General features: G+C 39.7%; 1 long non-coding RNA gene across 1 annotated transcript; it reads left to right on the top strand.

The window, feature by feature from the left end:
* The first annotated feature begins 228 nt into the window (after nt 1-228).
* Nucleotides 229-3486, top strand: LOC311133235. Its single transcript, XR_014613570.1, has 3 exons — nt 229-463; nt 2316-2550; nt 2784-3486. It is a non-coding gene; the product is annotated as an uncharacterized lncRNA (long non-coding RNA).
* The last annotated feature ends 5332 nt before the right edge of the window (nt 3487-8818 follow it).

Below are 8818 nucleotides of genomic sequence, written 5' to 3' on the forward strand. Positions count from 1 at the left end.
AGGAAGAGAAGCCCTGCCGGGGTAGGGTGTGGTTCTCGACTGTAAAGCTGATGTCATACATGCACGAACACACATACCCCAGTGGACTCTCGGTAGGCTGGCCCAACGAATCACAGGAAAGGAGACGCACCTGCTTGGTGCTTGGTGCAAGGTGATTGGTTACACCACAGAGAGACATTTGGTTAGGGCTGGTAGGTGTACATGTAAACCAAGCCCTTTACAAACTCAGACTCTTTGCATTAAGAGCTTGTCCAGGTAACATCACCACCACCCCGGGGTCCCTCAACGATGGACATCACCTCTACCTCTGGTGTCTGCCTTTCTGCCTTCCTTTGACATCTACTGATCAACTGATCTCCTGAATCTCGGTGGCCTCTCTGCCTTTTGAATTCGTCCTTCAACAAGAGAAGGAAAGAGGGAAGAGGAAGAAAAGCCTCTAGCAACAAGACCCGGCAACACAATGGTATCTCTTGTTATGGCTTCTGGCTCTCTGGCTGCTATAAGGAAGGGTAACTTGTAATTATAAAACGAAAGTTTTTAAACAGTCCTATCTTTATACTAATTTCTTAATTACTATAACCCCCTTTTTACACAAGGGACTTTTTGAAATACTTTATAAGATCACTATCACAGAATATTATTTTAATGGCAGTATGCTGATATTTTCCTGTTTTACTTCAGTATTTATCTGTAATAGGATTTTTTCGAATGGAAAAATAAGTCAAGATTTGAAGGGTGTTCGACTGAGATGGCATCAGATTAGAGACACCTGTCGTCACTGAGGAAAGCCTCTCTCCCTAGTTTGTGCTCTAAACAGAGGAGAATGGTGGTGCAAAACAGGAAAAAATATATCCTTTGACTAGACAAACCAGTTAGGGCACTAAGGTCTAAACAGAAAGAGTCTTGTCAACAGTTTCTCAATTCTACTATGTGCAGGATAAGCAAAGCATGGTGGTCTCATGGATGAATTGACTTTATCTTGTTGTTGATATGCTGTAAGGAGACAGTTTCTCTATTCAATTATTTTGTATTCTACTCAGACAGTTGTTCGGCTCCAGAAGGGGAAAAAGGTGGAGAGTGAAAGGGCCTCTTCTTTTCAGTATAATAGATGTAACTGGCATGTTTGTCTTCTCTAAGAATAACTTCAAAAGGCTCTGGTCAGACTTGTTCTTACTTGTTTTTACTGGTATGATTAAAGAGGAGATTAAATAAGAGTATTCCCCCCTCCTCATTCCATTTCTGTAAGTCAATAGATGTAGAGTAGTACACTAAGTTGTCTAGTTATTGGCCTAAACTAAAGTAAGAATTCGCTCCTCAATCCGAATCTCTGGTTTGATAATTGTTGGTTTATAAAGAACAGTTGCAGTATTGCCTTGTTTGTGCTATTACATTACTTGCATAGGCCACTAGTTAAAAACTTAAATACAAGCAACAATGGATATCACGGTTGGGAATGTGGAAGGAATAGGAAAATGCATTAAAACTGTTTTTTTTTACAACTTACACCTGTCATCTACAGGTGGTGATAATGTCATTTTCTCAAGAGATCATTGTTGCTAGGACTTTTTATGATTTTCTCCTGCGAGAGTAAGATACATTTTGTGTAGTGCCGATGTGCCTAACCTCAAATACATGTGTTGAAAGCATATATAAAAGTGAATGGTGTTCACAGGTGAGAGGTCAGGTAGTGCATGGATTGGTTTTGTGTGGTTAAGACCATGCAGCCATTTTGTCTGAATGACTAAGCAACCGGTTGAGTCCTTTGTTAAATTTCTGTTTGTTCACGCATGCAAAACACTCAGGGTAGGCGGTGACCATCAGGGTAGGCGGTGACCATCAGGGTAGGCGGTGACCATCAGGGTAGGCGGTGACCATGCAGATGCTGAATTAACAGTTTGGCTTTAAAGCAAAGTAGATTTTTGCATCTATGCATACAACTGAATATGATGTAAAGTCATTCCTATACTTGTGTCACTTGAAATGTATCAATATACTGTAACTACAATTTAGAGGTTAATTAGATTATTCAAGAAAACAGGTCTTTATTGTTAAAAGGTCATGTAAAACCTATTGTAGGGGTTTACTCAGGAGTATTGAAAACATTAAGTTTCATAAAAGGAGAATGTAATGTCACATCCTCCTTAACCCCAATAATGGATTAGGGACTAGACTAGGGATGAGCATCAGATTATTATCTGATATATGCCAAATATATACATTTCTTGTATATCAAATGCTTCCTTATTTAACTGTGCTTTCAGCCTCCTAAAATATTATTTATCTATTTTCTTTCCCTCTCTCCTTTTCTCCCTTAGAGGGCCTCTAGTGCTGGTCTGTCTACTGAAATGCTGCCCGGCTGAAGACTAGGAGGGAGCAGGGCATGTCTGTGGGTTTTGCCTTTCATGGGGTCTTGAATGACCAGAGAGAGACTGGATATGGCTCTCTCTCGGGCTCCAGGGGGAAATTTGAGATATTTCCCCCTCTTCTTTCCCCCTCTACAACTCCTCAGTTTTTTTTGTACATTCTTCCTTTACTGCTCTATTCACAACGGTAAGATTACAGGTGTTGCTGTTTGATTTCCTTCTCAGTCTCCTCCCTTTTTACCCTCCTACCTACTCCCTCTCCCTCTTTTTCTCAGAGTATTGTCCCACATTTTTACCTGCTCCCACCGACATACAACCTTCCCCGCTCTCGCAACCCACTAATCCCATGACATTTACATCAAGTAATGTTTGCTTTGCTTGTTTCAGATTAAAACCTTTTCTTTATGCTTGTTCTGACAGCAATGGAGGCTATATATTTTGAACATGAAGAAAGAAATCAAACAAGATTTTACTTGTAGACTACAATGAATGAAATCAAATCTCTACTACTGAAAGTAATGTTGATACTTCACATAAAAGGGATAATGTAATCAGACAATATGTATTTGGTGAAATAACACAAGACCAATTTTGAAATGCTATAATGGTGCAGGAACAGTGTGAATTGTACACAGTGCATACAGTTTGTACCTAGGTGTTATGTAATGTATAATGTTTGCCATGAAGTGTCAATGAGGGCATTCAATGTTGGTGGCAGTTTGCCAATGTGGCAATAATAATGTGATCTTGAGGCATATTAGTCTAGACATGGGAGTAATCATATTTCTGAAGTCAGTTCAGTTCTTCTGAAGTTCCTGTTATTGTGGTACTCTAGAATACTAAATTACCTGCGTAATACAGTAGTGTTTTGATGCAGCTGCGGCCTGACTTTGTGATGGCTCAGTGGCCTACCATACTTTTTTTTTAACAGCACAGATTGCATAACTTCAAGGAATCTTTGTAAAACCACAGCCTCTTAAATTATAGTTTATGTTCTTGGATCATAAAAAAGCCCAGTTGTGATGTGTTTGGATAATTATTAACAGTGACTTAGCCTACTGATGTGGTTGCAAAATGATAGAATAAAAACGTCAAAGAAATCCTACAGGGTTTGGTAAACACAGCAATCAGTCAGTGCTTTTCTGGAACCACCTGTATGGTAGCCTCCCCTATTTACAATGTCTGCATCTGTGCTGCTCTTGTAAAGTAAATATTAATATTTGGATGGCCATCTCCATCTTACGAGGTAGTTTTGGATGTCATAACTCTCTCTAATACTGCCTGGTAATGATGATGATGACCCTCTGCAGGCATCATTGACATAAACACATAACACACAAACACAATCCCACGTAGCACTGTATTTTCTTAGCCCTTGATCCTGGGTAGTAATATCTTATGAGTTGCTGATAGGTTTGAGTAGGATTCTAAGGGTTGTGTAGACCTAGATATGCTCTGAGGTTGGATATAGTTAGTTATGTGCTTTTGGTTGACCTTCCCTTTCTTTGGCTTCCAGGACACGTCTTACCTGACAGTGCTGGGCTGTACACAGGTGTTCTAACACTGTCTGGTAATGATGTTCCTTGAAAGCCCTGCAAACAACCACACCAGGTCATCTCAACAACTAATAGAGGTGCAACGGCACTGTAACATACCGGAAGCAGGAAGTGTTCACAGTTAAATACTTTTTTACTGTTTGGAAATTGTTTTCAGTCAACTCTATATGTTTTAGAGAGAGACACTCTGTGTCTATTGGCATTGCCATAGTTCAGGTGTAGACTCTAAGTCACGTGATCTCTAGTTCACAGTTCAGAGCATGGAAAGATGGAGACTGTAGTAGGGTAGTTCTTTTAAAATGACTAAATATGTGAATAATAAGATGATGGAACAACTGGCTGAAGGAAGCATCCAGAACAGGTGACACACACCAGACTTTAAAGGCTGACAGAGATAGTCCTGTAGGAAAAGAGGATGAGGTAATAGTCCTAAACGTCGTCTGTGGTGAGCACCTTCCGCCTAACCCCCCTTTTGTGAAAAATAGTTCCTCCCTGCCTCCTGCCCTTTGTGTAGATTTTCTACCCCACCCGTAGTTAAAGAATACCAGTGAAATAACTGTTGCCGTAAGAGCCACTTCCTCTTCCCCTCCCCCAGTCAAAGCTGATCCTGGGCCTTTGTTGGCTCGTGATTGGTCCAGTGGCCCTACTGTACCTGCGTGGCATATTGTGCAGCTGACACCTGAGATCTGTGTGAGAAAAATAAACACAACGACCTCTATGGCTCTCCTTCTCTCCTTCTCTCCTTCTCTCCTGCTCTCTCTCCCTTTCTCTTTATTTCTCTCTTCTCCTCTTCTCCAGTGAAAGCCAGTGGCAATAGCTGAAACTGATTATTGCATTTAAACTAAAATGAAAGGTTGATTCACTATCTTTGATGTTATTTTTTTCATTACTATCAACCAGTTATAACTCTCAACCTATTGCCCTATTCAACACCATTACTATTGTCAAGGTAAAGTAAAGGTAGACAAGGAAACAGAGTTCTCAAACAAGAGGTTGGCTGTACAAAATCAGTGGAAAACGGAGACAAAAGCATTAAGTGACAGAGGTGTTTCCAAGGTGATGTTTGTCAAGGGCTGTACTTCTGAGTTCTGGTTTAACAACACACAATAATTGAATCACACCTTTGTGTACTAATTCTTAACTCTCTGAAATTGTAATGTCATAATTTATTTGCATGTCCCTTTAAAGTTCAAATTACTGAAAGATTGTGTAATCTTGCCTTATGACAAAGAATCTACTCCTGTTATAAATGTCTTACTATAATTGTTGAAATTACTATTACCTCTCATAGAGTTTAAAAAACTTTTCACCACTGGTATCTTGTCGATGTGTTGCTATAAACTATTCCAATTCTCCAACTTATTTCTGTCTTCTTTCTTCACAGCTTGTCTGTCAACAAGCTGCTGTAGCTACAAAGAACCTGGCTACTTTCCTCTGATGCTCCTACCTAAACCTTGTAATTGTCGTCTTACCAGACAAGTTTAGATCTAGCTATTCTGTCTAATACTGTCTGGTAATGCCGTCCATTACAAGGTGTCTCATCGCTCTTCCTCTGTCAGTCACTTGGACAATCTGTACAAATCAGCTGGTATCAGGTCATGTGATGTCTTTTTCTCTCAAGGATTTTTTCCATAACTGGCTTATAAGGTTTAATTGCAGGTCAAATGAAAAAAATTGTTGAATTATGTAATTGTATGCAATATTCCTAGTCAAAAATATCTTATACGACCCCCCCCCCCCCCCCCCCCCCACCAAAAGAAAATCCTATTAGAATCCCAAAGAAATGTCTATAATAGGATAGTACCTAGTACCTAGGATTGAATCCTACAGGAGTCCAATAGGACTGGTTCCAAAATCTGATAGGATTTTTCTATTGGCCTCTAATTGGATCATTGTATTGGAATCCTATAGGATTTCTATGTTTTTTTCATCCTATTGGATTTCTATAAAATAAATTATCCTCAAAACTTGGCTATAGACTATAGTTAACTTGGCTGCTTAACATATGGAGCACCCGTGGACAGTGGACACGTGAACAATAATAACATCATGAGCAACCAATATTGAACTGCCTCCTTTTCCACTTGAGATGGCGACCCTATAGTGGGGAACTGCCGGCAATGTCAAGTTAGGAAAAATGGGGGGGAGCCCCTTCTAAGGATGGAGGGAGGGTGGGGGTGACAGCTCTGGGGGAGGGAGGTAGGGAGGGAGGGAGGGTGGTACAACCCTGGTATGGAAGGAGTTGGGGGGGGTCTTGTTATCTTTTGGTTTTTCTTTTCCTCTCCCTATACCAACATAAAGAGGGTGAAGGGAACATGCTTTTTTTGTATGCATAGCTGACTATTATACTGTATATTAAATGAAAGAATGCTAATATCTTTGTGTTACTGTAACTAAAAATGTATTTTCCTTCTACTTTTTATTTGTATATATGCAATGTAAAGATGCTGTGCATTCTAAGGGGGAAACCCCCCAAAATCTTGCATTATTGTAAAATTGTATTTAGTATTGTATGTCATATTGTAATGTCTAATTCAAAGACAAGAAGTTGCATGAATAAGAATCAAATCAAATAACTCAAGTGAGTGTTTTGTTGAAAAAGGTGTACTGTACTGGTGGTCACACTGCAAATGAACTTGTAGCCTTGAGGTGAATAAAACTTAAATGAATATCAAACTGTTGTTTCCGATTAACAAAAATATTGTAATTAATGTTGTTGTATTGTACTGGAACAAATGACTACAAACTATAATTTAATGGGTTCTATTAAGAAAGGTTCTGATTTAAGACTTATCGAAAACCTATAGGATCCAATAGGATTCCAATAGGATTCTGATAGAACTGACACAAAATCCTATAGGGTTGCAAGAATCCTATAGGATCCAATAAGATTTATTTTAGTTTCCAATAGGAAAAAAGTAGTCCAACAGGATTCCGATAGGATTCTGATAGAGGTGACACCAAATCCTATAGGATTGTGAAAAATCACTAATCCTATAGGATTTTTTGACTAGGGATGCCTTGAATAGTTATTTGTCTTACAGTGTTTTGTTGATTATGTTAAAGGTCTTCAACTCAGTTATTTTGTGATTTTCGTTATCATATGAATCATTATAAACTGCATACAGTATAGTTTTAGTTTTTCAAATGTTTTACATTTTTATTTCAGTTTACAAAATAGTTTTTCTAATTTTAGTTTTCGTTTACTATAATAACCTTGATACACACACACACACACACCTCAATATAATAATGTATTATTGCTGATGAAGCATGATTATACATTTGATTATTCCAACTAGAACAGGCTGATGCTGCCACACATGAAGCATAGATGGGATTATCCAAATAAATATAGGTAGAAGGTATAATTTACACATATAAAATGTCTCTGTCGAAATGTCACATAATATCATAGACAAGGATAAAGAATATCACACAATAAAGGACCCCGTCCTAATTTCAAGTTTGATTGTATTTAGTGGTGGAAGTTATGCAAAAGTGAGCACAGTAAACCTGGATTTGTATTTTTTGTTGTTGCACAATTACTAAAATGCTAAATTACTATAATAACATGCAAACATATTTCTTACAGTGAAATCGTCATAGAGATAAATTCAATCGCTACTCACTTTAAAGGTCCAATGCAGCTGTTTAAAAAAAATCTCAATATCAAATAATTTCTGGCTAACCATTAAGTACCTTGATGTGATTGTTTTCAATTAAAATGGTCCAAAAAAAACAAAAATAGCTTCTTAGCAAAGAGCAAAGAGCAAGCAAGAATGTTGCTACGACTGTCTGGGAGTGGTCTGAGTGGGGAGGGGAAAACTGAGAACTAGCTGTTATTGGCAGAGAGATTTGGAACTCTCTTTCTTATTGGTCTATTAACTAATTTACACCCTGGTGATGTCACAAGGAGGCCAAAACTCCCTCCCACCAAAACAGTCTGAAATTTCAGGCAGTCTTTTCAAACAGCTCTTACACTAAAAGGGCATTATCATAATTTTCCATATTTCAACAGTATTATTACAACCTCATAGTGTGGAAATATACCTTAAGTGGCCGGTTTATTAGGTACACTCATCTAGTACCGGGTCGGACCCCCCTGGTCAGCAACAATGTTCAGATACGCTGTGGCGTTCAAACGTTGCTCAATTCGTATCAAGGGATCTAACGTGTGCCAGGAAAACATTCCTCACACCATTACACCACCGCCACCAGCCTGTACCGTTGACACCAGGCAAGATCTGGTGGTCCCTGCGCGCACGACCCACGTGGAGTTCCAGGTCTCCGGCAGCCTCTGGAACTGCCGTTCTGCGGCCAACAAGGCAGAGTTCATCTCAGCCTATGCTACCCTCCAGTCCCTTGACTTCTTGGCGCTGACGGAAACATGGATTACCACAGAAAACACTGCTACTCCTACTGCTCTTTCCTCGTCTGATCATGTGTTCTCGCATACCCCGAGAGCATCTGGTCAGCGCGGCGGTGGCACAGGAATCCTCATCTCTCCCAAGTGGACATTCTCTCTTTTCCCCCTGACCCATCTGTCTATCTCCTCATTTGAATTCCATGCTGTCACAGTCACTAGCCCATTCAAGCTTAACATCCTTATCATTTATCGCCCTCCAGGTTCCCTTGGAGAGTTCATCAATGAGCTTGACGTCTTGATAAGTTCCTTTCCTGAGGATGGCTCACCCCTTTCTCTCTGCCTCCTTCTTTCCACTCCTCTCCTCTTTTGACCTCACCCTCTCACCGTCCCCCCCTACTCACAAGGCAGGCAATACGCTTGACCTAATCATTACTAGATGCTGTTCTTCTACTAATCTCACTGCAACTCCCCTCCAAGTCTCCGACCACTACTTTGTATCCTTTTCTCTCTCGCTCTCCTCCAACACTACT

This window comes from Coregonus lavaretus, assembly GCF_964263955.1.
Source record: "Coregonus lavaretus genome assembly, chromosome: 8".
In the NCBI taxonomy this organism is placed as follows: domain Eukaryota; kingdom Metazoa; phylum Chordata; class Actinopteri; order Salmoniformes; family Salmonidae; genus Coregonus; species Coregonus lavaretus.